This window comes from Phoenix dactylifera, chromosome 7 (assembly GCF_009389715.1).
Source record: "Phoenix dactylifera cultivar Barhee BC4 chromosome 7, palm_55x_up_171113_PBpolish2nd_filt_p, whole genome shotgun sequence".
Classification (NCBI taxonomy): Eukaryota; Viridiplantae; Streptophyta; class Magnoliopsida; order Arecales; family Arecaceae; genus Phoenix; species Phoenix dactylifera.
Window position 1 is genome coordinate 12669322 of NC_052398.1, and position 24699 is coordinate 12694020.

Sequence of the window (24699 nt, forward strand, 5' to 3'; positions counted from 1 at the left end):
ATTCTACTAGGTTGTCACTATATGCTGCTAGGTGTCACTAGTGAATTGTGAGACTCGAAGGCATTCACTTAGTGATTACTAAACCCTAAGAGTAGAGTTGAAATCATTTCAATCCATTGAAAAGAGTTTCGATGATATTATGATAGATATCATAATATATCTCACTACCAGTCAGAATAGAACCTATGGGGTCATACATATTAGAGGTTTTGATCGTTCCGATGGTTGGATAGCGATTTAGAATCGCAATTAAAATTGATTGTCAATTGGATTAACCCGCTAAGAGTTAGTGATTTAAAAAAAGAAGAAATTGCAATTGGATTGCAAGTTAATTGATTTAATTGGACCTAATTAAATTAGGCTTAACCTTATTGGATAAGGATGGGAATGCCTAATTAATTAGAACTCTTTATTAGGTAAGGAACTTGATTTATGAAGTCCAATTCAAGTCCTAATTAGATTAGGATTCATATAAATCAATTTGGAGGACATATTGGATTCTAATTGGATTAGAATTCAATTGGTCAGGTGGGATCATGTAAATCCTAATTTGATTAGGAGACCCATGCATGGAAGGAAGGGAGGGAACCCTCCCTCCATGCGTGTGGAGCAAAGAAGGAAAGAAGGAGGGGCGTCCGCCCCTCCTCCTTCTCACACGCACAAAGAAAGGAGGGGCGTCCGCCCCTCCTTTCCTCTAATGGCCCCATGCCATGTGGGGGGGCAGATGTCCCTCCTCCTCCTCTACCCCTCCTCCTCCTCCTATTCACGTGGATTGCCACATGGCACATGCACATCCTTTGGATTCTCTTCAAACTCTTTTAAGTAAAGGTTGTGATAGAATTAAGTAAGGGGTGTTGCAGATTTTGGAGGGATGAATCAAGGAGTGATTGATTTCTAAAATTATTTCTTGTTTGTATAGGCATGAGATGCCTATTTAAAGGGCCCTGGTGTGAAGTATAAGAGTAACAGAAGCCCTCTGCTGCCGCCATCCTCACCCTCCTTCTTCCCTTTGGCGTGAGCAAGAGAAAGAAAAAGAGTCACCGTCTTCTTCTTCCTCCTCTTCGACGTTCGTCGTCTTTCTTCTTCTTCCTCTCAAAGTAATCAAGAAGTTGATTAAAGGAGAGGAATTCAGCCATCAAAGGTGATCTCTGCAAGGGAGTTAGCACCCCGGTGAGATCTTGGAGCGATCTGTACCTCTTATGGATACCTGTAGAGGCCGGACGCTTGTGCGGCTTCAAGAGAACCAAAAATTCTATGATCATTAGATAGCGGTGAAGTTCTACCCGCTCAAATGTAAAGATTAGATCTTTATAAATTCTATACAATTAGGAATTATAGTAGATCTGAAATTAAACTAGTCTTTTAATTTTAATCTTTCCTTTAGATTTCATAAATCTGAGTTAGAGAACTCTAAAAATTTTGAAATCTACGTTCCCTAGAATGTTCATGAGATGAACAACCTCGTGCGTGTCTTTCCGCTGCGATCGTCGCAACGCGTGCGAGGGTAATCGAACAGCCATACGGTATGGTACTCACGTTGATATTTAGTCATCACGACATATGTGTAGAGGGAGAGATGTCCATGGTGTCAATCCTAAAGGATGAATTTTGATAATTACAAAACACTTTAGATGATGTTGTGTACTAATGGTGTTGGCTTAATTGTGAAATTTTATAAGTCAAAAAAAATCAGAAGAAATGAAGCACTGCAAAATCATTAGTGCTTCACAAACACTTCATTGGATATGTTCTAAAAGAAAAATGATCTTAATCTAATCCATGGAGATCAAAGATGAAGTCTAAAGTTTTCTGTTCGAAAAATTTGAGTCAACCCCTAAGCAAAAAGGACAAGTTTGAGTTGACTCTGGCATGTTTTCTTCAAGAAACACAGTCAATGAGTCGACCCCCGCAAAACATGAGTCGACCTTTGTGTAGCTCAAATTATACAGAGAGCTTTCACCGCCTGAGACAAAGTTTGAAGAGTCGACCCTTGTTCCAAATGAGTCGACCTCCGAAATTGAAGAGTTGACCCTTGCCTTTGAAGAGTGGATTTCAAAACAAGGTCCCCTCTCCATAAGGAATGTCTCCGCTGGAAGAAGAGTGGATTTCGAGTTTCTAGCGAAGAAAAACTTCCCATTAGGGTAGAATCTAAAGGAGATGGGTTGGGAATATCTATGCTTACTGAATGTGCCGACCTACCCAGACTTGGTTCGAGAGTTCTACAACAATGCCATATTTGGACAAGGATAGATCTCGTCCAAGGTTAAAGATATCCCTATCTTGATTACAGAAGAGATTCTCAGAGATGCTCTTCGGATTCCAAATGATGGAGAGAATGGATATCACCTAGAGAATAGGAACGAAGGAATAAGCACTATTCTCAATAGGAAAATCACAGAAGATTGGACTGAAATCAATGCCAATCAATTGAATGCTGAGATGCGTCTGATGCATCATATGATCAACAAGATGTTTTTCCCGAAGACAGAAAAATTGATCATGTCTCATAAAGGGATATACTAGTAATGCATCATGTTATACAAGGACTCCCACTGAATCTACCCTGTTTAATGCTCAAATTCATGGAAGCTCAAGGACAGAGAAAGGGAGCTTCACTTCCCCATGGTATGGTTCGACATTAGTCTTCATTTACTTCAACGTAAATTTAGTAGGGGAGACAAAGAAAGAGCTTCTATCTTCAGATATCTACAATGACAAATCACTGAAAAGAATGGGATTTGTCAAAACTGAGGGCAAATGGACTCATAAAGGGAAAGGAATTCAGGATGAAAGTGGTCAAAACACTCCAACACCACTTAAAGGCAAAAGAATTCCTACTCAAGCACCTCCAAAAGAGCCTCCAGTCAGTCAACCTCCTCCAATCTAAAGACCATCATATCCTCCACTCAGACTTGAGAAGTGGCAGTTAAAATTTATTGGAGATAACATCATAAAAGCACTGTTCAATTGAGGAGTCTGCTGGAATTTGGTTATTGATCTCACTGACTTGATAAAAGAAGAAAAATCTGAACTGCAAGGATTGAGGCAACTAGCAGCTAATCTGCAGAAGAGATGACTGAAATTGAAAAATACCTGAAAGAACAAGAAAATTCTGTTCAAGGCTCTATTCAAGAACTGAAAGAAGAACACAATCAGCTTACTGGCTCTATCTCTGCACTAAACAGCAAGATTGAGAAGCTGATGAAAGAGCCAAAGGAAGATCAGTCTGGACCTTCATCTTCAAAATCCTAAACCTAGACTAAACCTAGACTGAACCTAACCTGAACTTAGACTGAAACCCATGTTTTCAAAACATAACTTTGTACTGAACTATGTTTCATGTCTATTTGGCACACTTGTATACTGACTGATACCAATTGATACCAACTGTATCTTTTTTTATTTATCAAGTGTATTTCATTTATCAATTACAATGAATACTTACCTTTCTTGAAAAATATGTTTTCTTGGATTGTATACTGCTTTGATACATATATTGAGTCTGGTACCCTCTCTCCTTAACACAACTGTTAATTAATCCTTACTGTTTAAGCTCACAAAAAGAGGAAAATTGAAATTATCTTTCTTTTCCTTCCTTTTGTTGATGACAAAAAGGGGGAGAAATGTGAAAATAATTCCAATCTGAGAAATGAGAAATAAAAAATGTGAAAAGAATTCAGAATACCAATCTCTACACTAAAGATAATATATAAGGGAAGATTTAAATTATACAGATATGGAATGGGAATGGTACTGTGGTACTGCACTATTAACAAGCTTAAGAAAAGAAGAAAAAAAAAAACTCTGCATAATTTAAACATTTGTAACTGATAGAGGGAGATTTTTTATCTTGTTGAAATTATGCATATATCTCTGAATGTCATTTTTGCTCTGAACATCATTACAAAATTCTTATAATTGCTGTGAAATTTATTGCAAAATTCTTTTAAACTCAATGGTTCTATCATCATCAAAAAGGGGGGCATTGTCAATACTAAAGGATGAATTTTGATGATTACAAAATACTTGAGATGATGTTGTGTACTAATGATGTTGGCTTAATTGTGATATTTTATAAGTCAAGAAAAATCAGAAGAAATGAAGCATTACAAAATCATTAGTTCTTCAGAAACACTTCATTCGATATGTTCTAAAAGAAAAATGATCTTAATCTAATCCATGGAGATCAAAGATGAAGTTTAAAGTTTTTTGTTTGAAAAACTTGAGTCAACTCCTAAGCAAAAAGGACAAGTTTGAGTTGACTCTGGCATGTTTTCTTCAAAAAGCATAGTCAATGAGTTGACCCCCGCAAAACATAAGTCGACCCTTGTATAGTTCAAATTAAACAAAGTGCTTTCACCGTCTGAGACAAAGCTTGAAGAGTCGACCCTTGTTTCAAATGAGTCGCCCCCCGAAATTGAAGAGTCGACCCATGCGTTTGAAGAGTCGACCCTAGTTCAGTCGTAGCGTCAGTCAAAAAAATTACTGCATGAGTCGATCCTTGTGTTTAAAGAGACGACTCCTGAAGGAGATGAGTCGACCCTTAAGGTTAAAGAGTCGACCCTTTGAAGTTATCACAGCAAGAGCCATCTCAATATCTTGAAGTGCCGACCCATGATAAGCATGAATCGACCCCTAAGTTACATAAGTCCACCCTTGTACTACTAGGACCACAACAGGAAGCTTGCAACAATTTTTGTCTTCTTATGTAACAGAAAAGATTCCCATTAAAACGGAAAGAAAGAAATTCAAATCCCTCTGAAGAACTCGTCTATAAATTCAAGGGAACCTTAGAAAGAAAATAACAAGGAAAGAAAAAAGATTCTATTAAGAAAGAAAAGTTTCCACTAAGAAAAAGGAAGAAAAAGCTAAACAGTTCATCATCCTCACCGGCACTCATCTGAAACTTACTTCTGTGAGAAAATCAGTCGAAGCTTCTCATTGAATCGAGAAGAGCGGCTGGGAGTGCACCGAACTACTATAAACTTTGGTGTTGTGTGTGTGGTTTATCTCTCTTCTTCCACTGCATATTTCTGATTGATTTTCTCATCTTATTCACTGTTTTATTTGTGCAACCTTATTTCTGCTGCTAAATCTATAAGTTATTGAAAGATAATATTAACTCACATTCTTCACACTTTTAATTTTAAAAGACCCAATTCACCTTCCCTCTTGGGTTGCACCTCTGGGCAATAAGTGGTATTAGAGCCTGGTATCATAGTAACTTTTTGATCTAACAATCAAGAGTTAAAGGTCATGGCAGCCACCATGGGATCCTCTATTGCCGAAGAGCAATGATAAGTGCTGATTAATCTATAATTTAATATTCTTTTTCCAGCACTTGTCAATGTTCTTAAATGGATAACTACTTATTTTACTACAAAATAGAACAATCTTTGAAATAAATTTAAAATATGGTAAGAAGTAAATAATTCACATGTCCTCGCCTTCCGAGCGTACCAGCCAGCACGTTTCAGTTCAATAACACTGGGTTCGAGCCCAATGCCCAACTGACATGCATGCACCCAAGCACTGTCCACCGTCCGTGGCTCCCCAAGTGATCCAACGGTTCAGAAATTTTTATCTCCGCATCATGTTTCCAAACTAGGCAAAATAGGGGAGACCTTTGTTTTAAATCCATATATGCCCATTTTCACGATAAAATAAGAGCAAGGAAAAGAGTTTTTCCCGAAATGCTGAAAACATTGTTCATATGAACAGTGTTCCGAGATGACACTATTCATATGAACAGTGTTCCGAATCTTCCTCCCCACCAGCGCATCATCCGGTCGCGATCTCCCAGCAAAATTCCAGCCATCCACGATGCATCCGGATTCATTTCCTTCCAGATTAGCATCCATCCGTTGATGTCCACCGCAAGAAATCAGGGAACATTGCTGACCCTAGAGCTCGACTATAAGAAGCTCCGATTGGAGGAAGAAGAAGGGGGACCATCCAAGAAAGGAAGAACAGAGCAGCCGGTCTCTTGGTTTCAAACGAAAAAAAAAAAGAGAAAGGTAACAGGGGATGCCCTGTTTCCAAAAAGAAAAAGAAGAAAAAAAAATAGAGAGAGGAGTAACAGGGGAGAGTCTTTGATGTTGATGGCTGGCTAATCCTTTAGGTGAAGGGTGATGGAGGAACCCTTGATGTATTGCTATCTTTGAAGTAAATTCTAAACCTTTAATTCTTATAGATTTATATTTCCAATATATTATGGATTCTTGCATAATTATTTTGTAGATAGTTCTTTAATGGTTTATGTTGATCGACATGTGGACCGCTTTAGTATTTGATTTGTCGTTGATGTAATAGGCACGATAAATGCTTAGAAATAGAGTTCATATGTCCCTAAAATATATCCCATGCTTTGATCTATCCTACATTTATATCTTTAATCAAGAATCGAAGAATTTATTTCTTGAATGCAAAATTATCAAGGGGGATTCCAGATCCCTACTCCATCTTAATCTATCCATACTTTAATTCTCTGTGTACTGATTTGTTTTCTATTTGCAAAACATCATCTTAATCAACAAATTAACTGAATTAATTAATCTGAGATTACGCTAATAATCCATAGATCGTTTCCTGAGGAATCGACCTCGGACTTCCGAGTTATACTACTTGTGCGAATCTCCTGCACTTGGGAGAACAATTTTATTTTAGCACCAAGTTTTTGGCGCCGTTGCCGGGGAATGGCTGATTTATTAGTATAATTTTAGATTTAATTTTTACCTTAGTAGTTAGTATTTTTCTTTTGAAAAAAAATAATAATTAAATCTTTACTACTATTTTTAATTCCCTGCACAGTCTACATCAAACTCTGATATCATAGAAATTAGCCGTCTGATTTGACTCCAATTTGGTCAGCTAGTGCACGATACATTGTTCGATAATCTGAACGGTCTGATTGACATTCTGACATTTTTAAGACCATCAGATTAATACAAAACCTTGCTGCTTTCTACTTTGAATTTTCTGCATTTAATTTTTAGAATAAGAAATTTATTGTTATCATATCTTATTAACCCTTGTTGCTAATTGAAAATTTAGAAAAAAAAAACATTAAGAAAAGATCAAGGGTGATTATTCAAAAATAAAAAAAAGAGGGAAAACCTAAAATTTTAAAAATTTCAAATTTCAGAATTCAAATTTCAAATTTCAGACTTCAACTCATAAAATTTAAAAAAAAATAAATAAATAATTTGCTTGATCACCTATTTAATGAAATTTAATGTCATGTCATAAAACATTAAAAAAAAAATCTCTTGATTGTTGCATATAGTATAAGGCATCAGCATAAAATATTCTAAGGGCTGAACCCATTTAAAAATATAAGGTCGGGATTTCATCACTCGTCCTTAGCCCAAAAATCACCCCAGTGCATAAATATCCTAAGCTTAACTAAAATCAACTAGACGTTGGCCCCTAAGGACATTCGAGCTCAATAGGACGAAGACCACCGAAAGTTGCACCAATTTCGCTCTGTGGCTTAGTTGATGTCTAGGCAAGCTTTGTCCCTATAAGGGAGACAGTTCATCTGTTCGAGGCAAGTGGGTTTTAAGTGGGACCTTTGCGAACGCATCGTGACCCCTCCACTTACCTGAGAGCTTACCTGATCAACTCGGTTTATTAGACCGGATGGGAGGCTTAGGTGTCCTCTTCAAACCAGTTAGGAGCTGTCTAGAAATTTAAGAAAAACATTAGAAATTGAGGTGTAATGTTTTGTTGCATGTTTGATTGTGAATAAAATTTTTATTTTAGGATATCGTTTTAGGGTAACTTTAGTTGGTACTTATATTTATTTTTTATTTTCTTTTATTTTTTTAAAAAAAAGAAAAAGAAAGAAAAAAGAGGGAAATATTTTGCATGCTAAAGTGGAATAGGGACGACACCGGTCGATTAAGTCGTACAACTTTAGATCATCCCTTAGGACATACCCCTGAAATTCCTTCGCAGTATCTCACACCTTGTGAGATCGTTGATTTAAATGAAGATGCGGGGAGTCACCACAATCGAGAACGAGAACCCCATGTTATGACTCTAAGACAATACCTACAACCGGCTAGGACTAGTCAGCCTTCATGCATAATTTTTCCTGATAATGTAGGACATTTTGACATCAAACCCGGGGTAATCCAATTGCTGCCTAAGTTCCACGGGTTAGAGTCCGAGAGTCCGTATCTTCATTTAAAGGATATTGAAGAATTGAGCATTATATTTAGAGTGCCAAATGTCACCGAGGATGTCCTCAAGTTGACATTGTTTCCTTTCTCTCTAAAGGATAAGGCCAAAACATGGCTAAACTCTTTGCGACCTAGATCAATAAGAAATTGGCAAGATATGCAGAGAGAATTTTTAAAGAAGTTCTTCCCCACACAAAGGACTAACTTTTTGAAAAGACATATCAGCAATTTCCAACAAAAAGATAATGAAACATTTTATGAATGTTGGGAAAGATTTAAAGACCTTCTTCTCTCATGCCCTCATCACGGATTCGAAACTTGGAGAACCATTAGCTTCTTTTATGAAGGTTTATCTCCATAGTTGAAACAATTTGTAGAGACTATGTGCAATGGTAGATTTTTAGAAAAACAACCTGATGAGGCATGGGAGTATTTGGATTCCCTTGCTGAGACTGCCCAACTTTGGGATAACGGGGATAGAAACAACAAGTCTTTGCCTAAGCCTACTAGCTCTGTACATGGAGGCCTTTACAACCTCAGAACTGAGGATGATCTTCACGCTAAAATGGCAGCCCTCACTAGGAAGATAGAAGAAATTGAGCTTAGGAAGGTTGAGCCTGTCAAGACTATAGAGCTTAGAAACGAGTGTTGTGGTATCTGCGATATGTCGGGTCATACTACTACTGATTGTCCCACCATACCGGCATTCAAAGAAGTCTTGCACGATCAAGCAAATGCTATGAACTCCTACCAAAAGCCTTATAACGATCCATACTCGAATACCTATAACCCTGGTTGGAAGAATCATCCAAACTTTAGGTGGAGAAACGATCATCCTCAACAGTCACACCATTCAGCTCCTCCACCTGCACATCCTACTTATGCACCATCACCTTCTCAAAAGCCAAATATCGAGGATACCTTGCAATCCGTACAAACTTTTCTACAAGGTCAAGCTAATATCAATGCTCAAAATACTCGAAATTTTGAAGATATAAGGAACCAATTGTCAATGTTGACTACCGTCCTAAGTACCCAAGAGAAGGATAAGCTTCCAGCTCAACCCCAACCTAACCCACAAATGCACGGTAGTAATAATACGGCTCCCTCTAGTTCGCATACAGAACATGCAAAAAGCATCATGACTTTGCGTAATGGGAAAGTCATTGATCAAACCGTCCCATTGAGACCGCAGGTCACTTCTAATTCTGATGCTCCCAAAGTTGATGAAAGGGACAAAGAAGAAGTTGAGGTCCCAACTTCTACTAAGAAAGTTGAATGTCCTTTTCCTCCACCTTTTCCACAACGGTTAAAGCCGTTGCAAAAGCTCGAACCTAATTCTGAAATTTTTGAACTTTTTAAACAAGTAAAGATCAACATACCTCTTCTTGATGCAATCAAACAAGTACCCTCATATGCCAAATTTTTGAAGGACTTGTGTACTGTCAAACGCCGATTAAATATTAAGAAGAAGGCATTTTTAACTGAAAATGTGAGTGCTATTTTGCAGCACAACATTCTCCCTAAATATAAAGATCCAGGTTGTCTAACCATCTCATGCATCATAGGTGACTTTAGGATAGAGCGAGCATTGTTAGATTTAGGGGCGAGTGTGAATTTATTGCCATATTCTGTATATGAGCAACTTGGTTTAGGTGAGTTGAAGCCAACCTCCGTCACTTTGCAATTAGCTGACAGGTCAGTTAAAATTCCACTATGCAAGCAAGGATAATAAGCCATATGTCATTTACTATGCAAGCAAAACCTTAAATGATGCTCAAATGAATTACACTACCACCGAAAAGGAATTGCTTGCAGTAGTATTTGCCTTAGATAAATTTTGCTCTTATATCCTTGGTGCTCCTATTGTTATCTTCACGGACCATGCGACACTAAAATATTTGTTGGATAAGAAAGAGGCCAAACCACGCTTAATACGATGGATACTTCTACTCCAAGAATTTGACATCACTATCAAAGATAAAAAAGGAGTAGAGAATGTGGTTGCTGACCATTTATCACAATTAGTTTTTCATGATTCAGTGCCACAATTTTCCATCAAGGACTCATTCCCTGAAGAACAGTTGTTTGCACTTTCTAGTATACCATGGTATGCAGATATTGTAAATTTTCTTGTTACAAGCCGGATGCCGGAGCATTGGGGGTCGACAGATAGAAAAATTTTCTTGCGCGAAGTAAAGAATTATTACTATGACGAACCCTATTTATTTAAATATTGCAATGATCAAATCTTTAGACGATGCATACCGGATCATGATATACAAAGCGTACTCTCTTTCTGCCATACTGATGCTTGTGGTGGATACTTTGCCTCTAAGAAAACTGTTGCAAAGGTCTTGCAATGTGGTTTCTATTGGCCTACTATGTTCAAAGATGCCCACGAGTTCTGCAGAACATGTGATCCATGTCAACGTATTGGAAGTCTAACTCGTAGGCAAATGATGCCTCTTCAACCCATTACTATTATCGAAATTTTTGATTGTTGGGGCATCGATTTTATGGGCCCATTCCCACCATCTTTTGGATATGAGTACATTTTAGTCGGTGTCGAATATGTGTCCAAATGGGTAGAAGCTGTTGCTTGTAAGACCAATGATCACAAACCTGTCCTGAAGTTTTTAAAAGAAAATATTTTTTCACGATTTGGGATGCCTAAAATCATAATTAGTGACGGTGGAAAACACTTTTGTAATAAGCCTTTCGAAACCTTATTGAAAAAATATGGTGTCACCCATAGAATTGCTACCCCATATCATCCGCAAACCAGTGGCCAGGTAGAGTTAGCCAATCGAGAGATCAAACGTATTTTAGAGAAAACGGTGAACCCATCACGGAAAGATTGGTCCTTGAAACTATCAGATGCATTATGGGCTTATCGTACTGCATACAAAACCAATCTTGGCATGTCTCCCTACCGGCTAGTCTACGAAAAAGCGTGTCATTTGCCCGTAGAAATAGAACATAAATCGTATTGGGCAATTAGAAAATTGAATTTTGATTTACAAGATGCCGGTCTAGCTAGAAAATTGCAATTAAACGAGCTTAATGAGATTCGCAGAGATGCTTATGACAATGCTAAAATTTGCAAAGAACGAATGAAGATCTTACATGATAAATCAATTTTAAAAAAATCTTTTGAACCTTTGCAAAAAGTTCTTTTATATGATTCCCGCTTACATCTGTTTCCTGGTAAGTTGCGATCGAGATGGACAGGTCCTTACATTATAAAAACTGTTTTTCCACATAGGGCGGTTGAGATTGAGAATCCACGGGATGGTAGAATTTTTAAGGTAAATGGACACAGACTTAAACCTTTTCTTGAGAATTTTGCAGATGAAGAAGACTCCTTTTTCTTGGGGGAGCCTTCTTATGACTGAACATGAAGGCAAAGGTATGTGTATATTAGTTAGGATTATTTTTCTAGTTTTGTAGGTTTCATTTTCTGGATATCAATAGCTCAAGGTATTCCTCTTCTCTCCAATGTTATTTTCTCTACTGTCTTTCATTATAATTTTCTTGTATCTATTACATTGAGGACAATGCAATGTTTAAGTTGGGGGGAGGAAACTATTTTGCAAAAAAAAAAAAAAAAAAAAAAAAAATTGTTTTTGCATTCTTTTTAGCAAATGCACATGTATTTTCATATTGAGTTTGTGCAACTATTAAGGCAAGGAATACATGCGTACTATGACTGATTAGAGACCTATTATTAGATCCCCGCACATGTATTTAATGATTATAAGAAGGCCTCAGGAGTTCACATTTGTTTAATGCATTTTTATTAAGCTATATCTGTAAAAGAAGTACGAGTATCCTTGTCCGTACTATAAGGTTCTTGATTTGGTTTTCACATAAAGATCGAGGTTGAATACCCCGGCTAGATCATCTAAGTACCTTATGTTCCGATCTTGGTTGACCTATAGTCACGTTGCAGTCACATTATATGGTTCAGTTTACCTTCTCTATTTTGAAAGAAAAAAAAATTAAATAAATAAATAAATGAGGAGATGACAAGTCTAACCTCGTGGCGTAGTTTGGTTCGAGTAATTAAGCCCGAGGGGTGTTTACACCTAATGCCTTGAGCCAACTGGATCAAGAGTCAATGGCCGAAAACTCGCTACATGGACCTTGCTAGAGCCTAAGGGGGTTGGACTATTGTAATCACCATATGTGTTTCCAATATATATATATATATATTAAAAAAAAAAGCATGAATAGGGTTGGTCGGGCTGAACCCAGTGACATGTGGTAATGGCTGGTTTGACTCCATTTTATTGGACCTTTGTGTACTTTGGATATTTAGTTGGGATTGATAGCTCTTTCTTTACATACGAACCATTCTTGACGAATGTAGACAACATGTGATATTCTGAAAATTTGATAGATCAGGTTCTAATAAACTGTAGTAAACACTTGCGAACTTGAGTAGTACACCTAAAATTCAAGCGGTACCATGTTGTGGTGGAGGTATTAGTGCTCTAAGAAAGTCATTCTGTTTATGCATACTACACTTTAGTATTCCCCTTGCTTTGATAGTTGCCAAGCTTGAGAAAAATATATATATCACGTGTGTATTAACTTAGATTTCATTATATAGCATTTTATGAATTATGTTTGTGGGTAACATCACTGCAAACCCTCACGAGACAACACTCGTCCACTAGGGTAACCTAGGGGTTTAACGGCTTGTTGCACGAGCCAAGTGCAATCGTGATGCCCTACGAAAGTGGGTACGTATCTTAGTTTTATGTCTTTAGCTTCAATAAAAAGTCATAGGTTAGACCACATCTTTTGTGTCCTCATTATTGTTTGCTTGTTAATTACTAGAGACTAGCAATAAGCTAGTTGGGGGTATGATGAGAGCATAAAAGTGCGTTATACACATTGCTTAAATTAATATTATTGCTAACAAATAATGATAAAAGGGCTGCATTAATTTTATATTTTATTTGGCACAGATTATCATAAATCAGAGTTTAAATGTGCATTTGGTTGACTTCAAGCCTGATTACACTGGAACAGAATTGAACCTAGTCAAGCGCACTTGCACCCGAGGGACACATGGCAGCCATCCGGAGGCAGCACAAGATGGATCCACTAAGGGTCTAATTTCATCATCCGGGAGGATCCAAAAGCCTGCAACGGATCTGTGATTTGATCTCCCGCAACCCCTCATCCAGATCCCGCGATCAATGCCCTCATCTTCCGCCCGTTTAAGGCGCTTCTCAGCATCCCGTCTCCACCGCATCTGCGTTCTCCTCTTCCATAGCGTCCACCCGAGCCTGTGAAGCCGCCCAGCATCCCGCATCGTTTCCTTTCCCCTTTTCAAAGCTTCCGCAGCCAATGTCTTCCATGATCCCAGCCTTCGCGATTCATCCGGCATCCGTCTCGTCCGCGTTCTCCTCTTCCACAGCGTCGCATCCGATCAACGCTCCCATGCCCGTGACCGTCTCCCAGCATCCGGCCGTCCGGAAGAGATCGCGCTCCTCCCAGCTTCCGTCCAAGCCCGAGCGTCCGTGATCCAGCATCTGTGGCGAGTCACCCGAATCCCAAGCGCCAGCAGTCCAAGCTTCATCTTCAGCTCTCACGCGCTTCCGAATCTTCCTCCCCACCAGCGCATCATCCGGTCGCGATCTCCCAGCAAAATTCCAGCCATCCACGATGCATCCGGATTCATTTCCTTCCGGATTAGCATTCATCCGTTGATGTCCACCGCAAGAAATCAGGGAACATTGCTGACCCTAGAGCTCGACTATAAGAAGCTCCGATTGGAGGAAGAAGAAGGGGGGACCATCCAAGAAAGGAAGAACAGAGCAGCCGGTCTCTTGGTTTCAAACGAAAAAAAAAAGAGAAAGGGAACAGGGGATGCCCTATTTCCAAAAAGAAAAAGAAGAAAAAAAAAATAGAGAGAGGAGTAACAGGGGAGAGTCTTTGATGTTGATGGCTGGCTAATCCTTTAGGTGAAGGGTGATGGAGGAACCCTTGATGTATTGCTATCTTTGAAGTAAATTCGAAACCTTTAATTCTTATAGATTTATATTTCCAATATATTATGGATTCTTGCATAATTATTTTGTAGATAGTTCTTTAATGGTTTATGTTGATCGACATGTGGACCGCTTTAGTATTTGATTTGTCGTTGATGTAATAGGCACGATAAATGCTTAGAAATAGAGTTCATGTGTCCCTAAAATATATCCCATGCTTTGATCTATTCCTACATTTATATCTTTAATCAAGAATCGAAGAATTTATTTCTTGAATGCAAAATTATCAAGGGAGATTCCAGATCCCTACTTCCATCTTAATCTATCCATACTTTAATTCTCTGTGTACTGATTTATTTTCTATTTGCAAAACATCATCTTAATCAACAAATTAACTGAATTAATTAATCTGAGATTACGCTAGTAATCCATAGATCGTTCCCTGAGGAATCGACCTCGGACTTCCGAGTTATACTACTTGTGCGAATCTCCTGCACTTGGGAGACCAATTTTATTTTAGCACCACACATCCTCTGTGCATCTCAGCGTGATCAATCGTTATTCACCTTCCACCAAATCCAGATCCTTTTCCGCATTGAAGAAGCATCGGATCACGTCCATTGCCCGCAAGGATCCAGCCTTCAGCTCTTCTCCGCGATCAACAATTCAATTTCCGGATCAACACCTTCCGTCTCTGCTCTCATCCGCAAAGTCAAGATATTTCAGGATCCATCTTTTCCCCATATGAATTAACTTCATATCCCCCGGATCCAATCATCCAGCTGGAGCAATTCAGCTCTGCGGAGAATTGGATTTAAATCCGTGAGAATAAGGGAGCTGGGAGGCTATAAAAAGGGGGAAACTCCTCTGCCAAGGGGGCGGGCTGTTGGGGAGAAGAGGGTTTTGAAGAACAGAGGAAGAGCCTCTGTTCGGAAGAAAAAGAAGAAAAGAAAGGAGGGGGGAGAGAATACTTTGGTATTTTGGGAATAGCGGGAGCGGAAGAATTTTATATGAAGATGGAAGGCCGTCCGGAAGCCATGCGCAGCTTAACATCTAGTCTAGGGCTGGATGAAGCCCTAGCAATGTAACAGGGCATTTATTGTTCTTACTCTTCTAATTTTTTTGGAGGCTTGTTTTAAATTCTTATTATCAATGAAAAATCCTTTTATGATGTTTAAACTTTAAGCATGCTATTTATTATTCATGTTTGCTAAAGAAGTCTAAGATGATCCATGCCTAGGAAGATGAGGTGTACTGCACTCTAGGTTAGCATAATTAAGTTGACACTTTTTGCTATGCCTGAGATGGATCTTCCTAAAACTCTTTATGCTTTTATTTTAAGAAAAAAGGCTTGTAGCCAAATTGCATGCCTCTCCAAAAAAAAAAAAAAAAAAAGTTAAGAACACAGACCCTGATGCAATGCTATGTGGTGGACTCCCAAATCCTAAATCCATCTACTTTGATAAATTTCAATCGTACTCATAGATTAATTCAGTATCATTAAGTTAGCAAACTCTTCCTGTTGATTTATTTTTAAAAGAAAAATAACTTATTCTTCAATTCCTGTAGACCGACACCCGTAATCACTATCCTACAGGATATGTGCTATTGCATGGTTTATTTTTGGAAATTGAAAGAACCGATCAATTTTTGGCGCCGTTGCCGGAGATTGCTAGCATAGTTATTTTCCTTTCATTTAAAAAAAAACTTTAAATATATATAGATATCTAAAATAAAAATATTTTTTATTGTTGTTACTTTTCTTATCTCCTTTTCCTCTCTTATAATTTTTAATTTTTCTTTTATATTATTTGATCAGGAAATCGAGAAAAAAAATTGGGATGATCAAAAAGAGAACTGCTGGAAAAAGAATGCTGTAGAGGTTTGCCTAAAAAAAAAATTTAAATTGCTGGAAAAATTTTCTTTGGTAACCTCTAAACCTTTCTTGTTTAAATTGATTATTAGCTTGAAATTTTGTGGTGATTGTTTGATTTTAATTTCAGCAAAATTGTGGAATGCATGCCTTGATACACATACACCAATTAATCTGCACTTAGTAAGGGCAATCACCTCAACAAGATAAGAGCCGGCATTTCATTCACCGGACTCTTGCCCAACTTAGGTGAACTCAATCTCACATAGTGTCACTTTAATTAAAATCAATTAGACGTTGGCCCCCTAGGGACATTCGAGCTCATAGGACGAAGATGCACCGAAAGTACACCAATTTCGTTCTGTGGCTTAGTTGATGTCTAGGCAAGCTTTGTCCCTATAAAGGAGACAGTTCATCTGTTCGAGGGCAAGTGGTTTTTAAGTGGGACCTTTTGCGAATGCATCGTGACCCCTCCACTTATCTGGGAGCTTACCTGGTCAACTCAGTTCATTAGACCGGATGGAGGCTTAGGTGCCCTCTTCAAAACCAGTTAAGAGCTGTCTAGTGATTTTAGGGCAAATACAAGGATTTGATGTTTTTTTTTTATTGCATGCTTGACTGATCAAGTAACTAGTGTATGCAAGGGAGTCGTTCTAGAGTACGTGACCTATTACCCTTTGACCCTGAAATAAAACGGACCCTTAGAAATATTCGTGCTGAGATCAGAACATTAGAATCATCCCCACCTCCTGAGATGGCTGAAGAACAACCAAACTCCTGAGAAAGTACTTTACTCCCACCATTTATACTTCCCCATCTTGCATTCGATTACCTGAAGTAGCAGCGGTTACAATATGAATAAAGTCTAGTGTGATCCAAATCTTCCATCTTTTTATGGGCTCACCAACGAAGACCCATATAAACACTTAGATGAATTTATTGAGATTTGCACCACTGTCAAGATTCAGAACTTCACTGATGATGCTTGAAACTTAGTTATTCCCTTCTCCCTTAAAGATAGAGCCAAGCAATGGCTGAATTCTTTAGAAGCCAATTCGATTCGTTCCTGGATCAAATGCAACAAGAATTCCTTAAAAAATACTTTTCCATAGGAAGAACGAACCAGTTTAGACGAGCTATCACAAGCTTCTCCCAAACTGAGGAGAAGAATTTCATGGAAACTTGGAAAAGATTTCGAGACCTAATCCGTAAATGCCCACATCATCAAATACCTAAATGGCAGCTAGTGCAATGTTCTATGACGGATTGACTGAACGAAACCGTCAGATGATCGATGCTGCATGCGGGGGGACTTCATGCTTCAAAATAAGCATGAAGCATGGCAATTATTTGAAAATCTTAATGAGAACTCCCTCCACCATGCTCTTGTTCTCGTCAAGCACCTCCAAGTTTCAAAAAATGGACCATTTATGAAATAAGTCATTCTATAGACCTGTCTAGCAAGATAGATGCATGTCCCATAAGATTGACCAACTGATGATAGAGGACATGTCGTTAGCTCTTCCCAAGCACAAGTGTGTGCTATCTGTTCTAGCCCATCGCATCCTATTCATGAGTGCCCCTCAGCACCCCAATTCCCGAACTCGTGCAAGAACACAATCTGCTGCCCAAACACAGCCCAGACCGGGTAATGATCCATTTTCCAATACATATAATCCGGGATGGCGGAATCATCCAAATTTTTCTTGGAGGCAGCAAGCTTAATACCTCCCAACCCTTCTCCCAAAATTTTCAAAACCCTCAGAATTTTCATCTCTACCGTCCCTCAACTCAATTTCAACATCCTCCTCCTCCAACCCAAAGAAATACAGCCTTTGAGGAGAAGGTGTTGACTGCCCTTCAAGGTTTGGAGGCAAACACACAACTATTGCACTCTCACACGCAATCAATTGCTAAGCTAGAATCCCAAATGGGTCAACTAGCAATGCATTAAACAAGCGAGAGGAAGGTAAGCTTCCAAGTCAACCAATGAGTAATCCTAGGGGACAATACGTGGCTCAAGAAACTCGACTAAATCATGAGCAAGCCAATGCTTTGACTACCCTAAGGAGTGGACGTATAATAGATAATAAGGTTGGGGAGGGTAACAATAAGGAAGGTGAAGAAGAGGAGAGGAATGTATCACATGAAAACCCAAAACCTTCTTCAGCTAGTCCACCATCTGCCACAACCCACATTCCAAAGGCTCCATTCCCTGAAGCACTTAATGCACCCTCTCCCTTTGGCAAGAAGGGAACTTCATTAGAAGAGATGATGGAGGTCTTCAAACAAGTTAAAATCAACCTCCCACTCCTTGATGCCATCAAACAAGTTCCCTCCTATGCCAAATTTCTCAAAGACCTTTGCACCCAAAAGCGACACATGTGCCTAAAAAGGTCCTACTTACTGACAGGTAAGTTCCATTCTCCAACACAACACCCCTCCAAAATTCAAAGATCCTGGCGCTCCCACTATTTCCTGTGTCATAGGAGATAACTCCATTGACCGAGCACTTTAGATCTAGGGGCAAGTGTGAATCTTCTACCCTATTCAGTCTATGAAAAATTTGGGTTAGGTGAATTAAAACCTACCTCGGTGTCCTTACAATTGGCTGATCGATCTGTGAAGATACCACGGGGGATGATTGAAGATGTTCTTGTCAAGGTAGACAAATTCTATTTTCCAGTAGATTTTATCGTCCTTGACATGGAACATGTGCCCAACCTAAAAAAACAAATCCCTGTGATTCTTGGTCGTCCCTTTTTAGCGACAGCCAATGCATGTATCAACTGTAGAACTGGGGCAATGGATATATCATTTGGGAACATGAAAATTAAGTTGAATGTGTTTCATGCCGCTGACCAACATGTGAGGGAAGACGAGTGTTGCCTAATTGACGAAATGGATGATCTTGTAGAGGAAGCCCTTCCCTATATCTTAGCAGATGACCCCTTAGAGGCATGTTGGCCCATTTTGACATTGACAACTTTGATATAGACAAGGCCATAGAAGAAGTTAACATCTTACTCGACAATCAATCTCCATGAGTTCCCTTCCTTGGAAGATCCGACCTGAACCTCTTCCCCCATTGCTAGGCACCACTTTGTCCTTCCATTGATTCTCCACCTAAACTTGAGTTAAAGCCACTTCCGACAACTCTTAAGTATGCCTTTCTAGGACCAGAAGATACCTCCCTGTAATCATCGGCCAACTTATCTACTGAACAGGAGGGTAAACTTTTAAGGGTGCTAGAAGAGAATAAACATGCCATAGGATGGTCTGTAGCCGATTTGAAAGGGGTTGACCCCTCTGTTTGCATGCATCGAATTCATCTCGAAGATGATGCAAAGCCCACCCGAGAAATGCAAAGAAGACTCAATCCTAACATGAAGGAGGTAGTCAAGAAAGAAGTGGTGAAGTTATTAGATGCCGGAATCATTTATCCAATTTCTGATAGTAAGTGGGTGAGTCCGACACAAGTGGTACCCAAGAAATCAGGTATCACTGTGGTTGAAAATACGGAAGGAGAATTGATACAAACACGCACAACCACGGGTTGGCGCGTGTGCATTGACTACAGAAAACTTAATTCAATGACTAGGAAGGACCATTTCCCTCTACCTTTCATAGATCAAATTTTGGAACGGTTGGCTGGTCAAGGTTTCTACTGCTTCTTAGATGGTTATTCTGGATATAATCAAGTACCTGTTTACCCGGACGATCAAGAGAAAACCACCTTTACTTGCCCATTTGGGACATTTGCATATAGGAGGATGCCTTTTGGACTATGCAATGCACCCGCAACTTTTCAACGATGCATGATGGCCATTTTTTCAGATATGGTGGAAAACTTTCTAGAAGTGTTCATTGATGATTTCTCAGTTTTTGGCCTATCTTTTGACGATTGTCTGACAATTTGACCTTAGTTTTGAAAAGATGTAAGGAGACCAACCTAGTATTAAGTTGGGAAAAGAGCCATTTCATGGTTCAAGAAGGCATAGTTTTAGGACACGTCGTGTCCAAGAGGGGCATTGAAGTAGATAAAGCCAAAGTCGATCTTATTTCCAATCTCCCTCCACCCAAAACTGTGAAACAAATCCGATCATTCCTTGGCCATGCTGGTTTCTACCGTCGCTTCATTCAGGATTTCAGTAAGATTTCCAAACCCTTGTGCAATCTTCTTGCCAAGGACACTCCCTTTGTCTTTGATAAAGCATGCGAGGAGGCATTTGAAAATCTTCGCTCGAAATTGACCACTGCACCTATCATACGGCCCCCTAATTGGACCCTTCCATTTGAACTAATGTGTGACGCATCCGACTATGCCATTGGGGCAGTTTTAGGGCAACGGCTAGATAAGTACCTCATGTCATCTACTACGCTAGTAAAGCACTCTCAGATGCACAATTGAACTACACCACCACTGAGAAAGAATTGCTAGCTGTAGTATTCGCAGCTAGACAAGTTTCGATCTTACCTATTAGGATCCAAGGTTACCGTATTCACTGATCATGCTGCCCTTCGACACCTTCTTGCAAAGAAGGACACCAAACCCCGTCTGATTCGATGGATTCTTTTACTACAAGAATTTGACCTAGAAATTCGTGACAAGAAAGGAACTGCAAATGTCGTAGCAGACCACTTATCTAGGATTCTTCTTGAGCCCTCTAAAATACCTCACCCTTACATGATGCTTTCCCAGATGAACAATTATTTGGGTACAAGGAATAAAACGCCATGGTTTGCAAACATAGTAAATTACCTTGCCATAGGACGAATTCCTGATGATTGGTCAACTCAAGACAAGAACCGATTCTTTTCACAAGTAAAGTTCTATTATTGGGATGATCCCGATCTATTCAAGTATTGTCCCGATCAAGTAATCCGTCGATGTGTCCCCGAATGCGAATTTCAAAGTATTCTTTCATTCTGCCATTCACAAGCTTGTGGGGGACATTTTGGGGGTAGAAAAACTGCAGCAAAAGTTTTACAGAGTGGATTTTATTGGCCCACACTTTTCAAAGATGCCCATAACTTTTGCCAAACTTGTGAACGGTGCCAACGGATGGGTACCATCTCCCGTAGAGATATGATGCCTCTCAATCCTATTTTAATTGTAGAAATCTTTGATGTCTGGGGTATTGACTTTATGGGCCCTTTCCCACCATCCTTTGGTTTCGAATATATTCTGTAGGGGTTGATTATGTTTCAAAATGGGTAGAAGCTGTCGCCACTAAAACTAATGACCACAAGGTTGTGATTAAATTTTTACATGAAAACATCTTTTGTCGTTTTGGCACACCCCGAGCCATCATCAGTGATGGGGGATCTCATTTTTGCAACCGGTCTTTCGAGGCTTTGGCTCGCAAATATAACATCACCCACAAAGTTGCTACCCCATACCATCCCCAAACGAGTGGACAAGTCGAGGTGTCCAATAGGGAGTTAAAACACATCTTAGAGAAAAACGGTATGTTCCGATGATAAGTGCCAAATAATGCATAATTTAATATCTTATTCATAGCACTTATCATTATTTTAATTCACATATTTTGTAAATTTAATTAAAAAATTGTGTTACCTTCATCATTGCATTTTAATAAATTATTAAAGGTAATTCGAGTTTTACTTATTTACTGATTGAGCTTAATGTATGCAGGTCAAGTCACGCTTAATTAGGTAAAGCCTAAACTACACTGCATCATTTCACAATTTTACATCCTCCAGAGTCGACTCCAAGAACTCTTCTCCAAAACCCAATGCTTTCCATTAATTCCTGACTCTTCACACGTTCACCTAAATTTCTTCCCACTCGTTCCAACTCTTTTTCTACATGATCCAATTCTCCTATTTTAATCTCAAAAACAATAAAATTCTTTCAATTATTTGTCTCTCAGATCTCAAAGCATACCATCATATTTGCACGAATCCCAAAGCTCCATCCACTCCCCACATCTTGTTCAACTAAAATCCCAGCCAAGTTCCAGTAGTTCCCAACAACTCGATCAATCACATCTGTTTCCCTTCATCCGCATGAGTCCATGCAATGATCTCCCAGCATTCCGGATCATTTCCCCCTGCCTAAAAACAGAACCCACGTTCCTTCCGTCCGTGAACGCGTCCCAGCACCCCACGTATCTTCTCCATCTTCATCTCCTCTGCATCCCGGATCTCCCAGCATCCCGGATCTCCCAGCATCCCGCTTCTTCTGGATCATCTCCCATCCACGGACGTGATCCATCTTTATCCAAGCAAACCTCAGGATTTCATTCCTCCTAACGGCTTTCTTCTCATCTTCCTCTCTCCCTTCTGCATTCCAAAAATCTCCTCCCAGCCGAATCATCCAAACATCCCCTGCTTCAGTTCGAATCCAGCATCACTTCACTGTTCGCGTAGGATCTAGCTTCATCCCAACATCTTCCGGATAAGCTCTCAGCCAACGGCAGCATCTCAACAAATCCACGGATTCCTCCCGGCCTTGCTTCCTTATTAGAATCCCCTGTTTCTCCGCGACCAGGCTTCTTCCACGTCCACCAGCGACGGATTCTTCCCAGCCGAAGGAAATCAAACATCGAACCGAGCCATATCTAAGCACCTTCATCCGTTTTCCTCCCAGCATCTGCATATCCATGGGATAAACTCAAATCCAGCTTCTCTTCCGGCTTGATCCCATGAAATCGCCAGCGTCTCAGCTTGCACAGTCTTCCCCTGTTTCGGATCAACTTCGTTTCTATCTTCCCAAATCTCCCAACCATCCCTCAACCAGGAACCATATAGCATCTGGATAAACTTTCATCTCCCACCGAATCCAACCTTCAATGTTCGAGATCTTCTCACACACCATCAGCCGAATCCAGCCACAGCTCCATTCCGCGTCTCCACCGCGTCCAAGGATCAAGATCAAGAGTTATCTGCCAGCCTGTCATCCTTATCATGCACTCGGAACAGAAGAGGAGGGAGGGGGAGGTGGAGAGCCTATATAAAGGGAGTTCTTCTCTTTCGGGAGCATCAATTTCTTCAGAGGAGTTCCCACCGAAACAGAGGAGAGAGAGAAGTTTTGGTTTTTTTGGGAATGCCTTCTCAAAAGAAAAAAATAATGAATTGCTAGAGAAGGAAGGAGAGATCCAGGGAAGGGAGGAAAAAAGAAGAAATGGGAGCCCGCTGTTGTGCCACTGCTGCTGTCGCCCATGACTCCATGGAAGGCTGATCTCCTCTCTAGGGCCAATGTAGCCCTAACAAAGGGCCAAGGGTTTTTATATTTTAATTTTATATTCTTGGAGTTGTATTAACTTATTGTTTTTAATGAATATCTTCTTTTATTTCATGTTTTAATTTCTGTGATTTTAAATGTGAAGTTTATACAGCTGTTCTTCATGATCATTGAAGTAAAAATAAGATAGTTCATGCTTAAGGAAGATGCGATGTGCTACACCTTAGATTAGGGTAGACATTTCATGCTAATTAAAGATGGATTATGCCTAAATTACTTTTGTGAAATTTTATTCAGATGCCTAAGTTCCCTCAAACTGATATCATTTTAATTACATTTTTTATTAAATTCCTTAGTTTAATTTTCTTCACAAATTCATCCTTTTAAATATTTTTATTTTTAAGAAAACAACTATACCCCAATCCCTGTGGATCGATACCCGTAATCACTATCCTACTAGATACGTGCTATTGCGTGGTCTTTAAAGTTGACTATCAATTTTTGGCGCCGTTGCCGGGGATTGTTAGTATAGTTATTTTTCTTTATATATATATATAAAACTTTCATATATATATATATATATATATAAATAAAATAAAAATATTTCTATTTTTTTTACTTTTCTTATCTCCTTCTCTCTTACTAATTTTAAAATTTTCTTTTATTCAGAAATCAAAGAGGAAATTTGGGACGATCAAAACGGGAACCGCTGGAAAAGGAATGCTGTAGAGGTTTGCTTTTAAAAAAATTGCTGGAAAATTTCTTTTGGTAACATCTGAACCTTGCTTATTTAAATTGATTCCCAATTAGCTTGAAATTTTGTGGTGATTGTTTGATTTTAATTTTAGTAAAAGTGTGAATGCATGCTTGATACATACACAATTAATCCGCACATAGTAAGGGCAATCACCTCAAGAAGATAAGAACTGGATTTTATCACCAGATTCTTGCCCAAATTATGTGAATCAATTCTCATATAGTTACCACTTTAATTAAATCAATTAGACATTGGCCCCTAGGAACATTCGAGCTCAATAGGACGAAGATCACCGAAAGTTGCACCAATTTTGCTCTGTGGCTCAGTTGATGTCTAGGCAAGCTTTGTCCCAAGGGAGACAGTTCATCTGTTCGAGGCAAGTGGTTTTTAAGTGGGACCTTTGTAACACATCGTGACCCCCCACTTACCTGGGAGCTTATCTGGTCAACTCAGTTCATTAGACCGGATTGGAGGCTTAGGTGCCCTCTTCAAACCAGTTAGGAGCTGTCTAGTGATTTTAGGATAAACATAAGGATTTGATGTGTTTTTCCTTTAATGCATGCTTGACTGCACTTGACTGATCAGAAGAGTTTTAGTGCATGTAGGGTGTCGTTCTAGATCTCCGGAATTAGTACCTTTTGACCCTAAAATAGAGCGTTCTATTA

The 24699-nt window shown here is 39.2% G+C and overlaps 1 non-coding gene across 1 annotated transcript; it reads right to left on the reverse strand.

The window, feature by feature from the left end:
• Window positions 1-8389: 8389 nt before the first annotated feature.
• LOC120111435 lies at window positions 8390-8498 on the reverse strand. The gene has a single exon (XR_005512621.1). It is a non-coding gene; the product is annotated as a small nucleolar RNA R71 (small nucleolar RNA).
• Between the last annotated feature and the right edge of the window lie 16201 nt (window positions 8499-24699).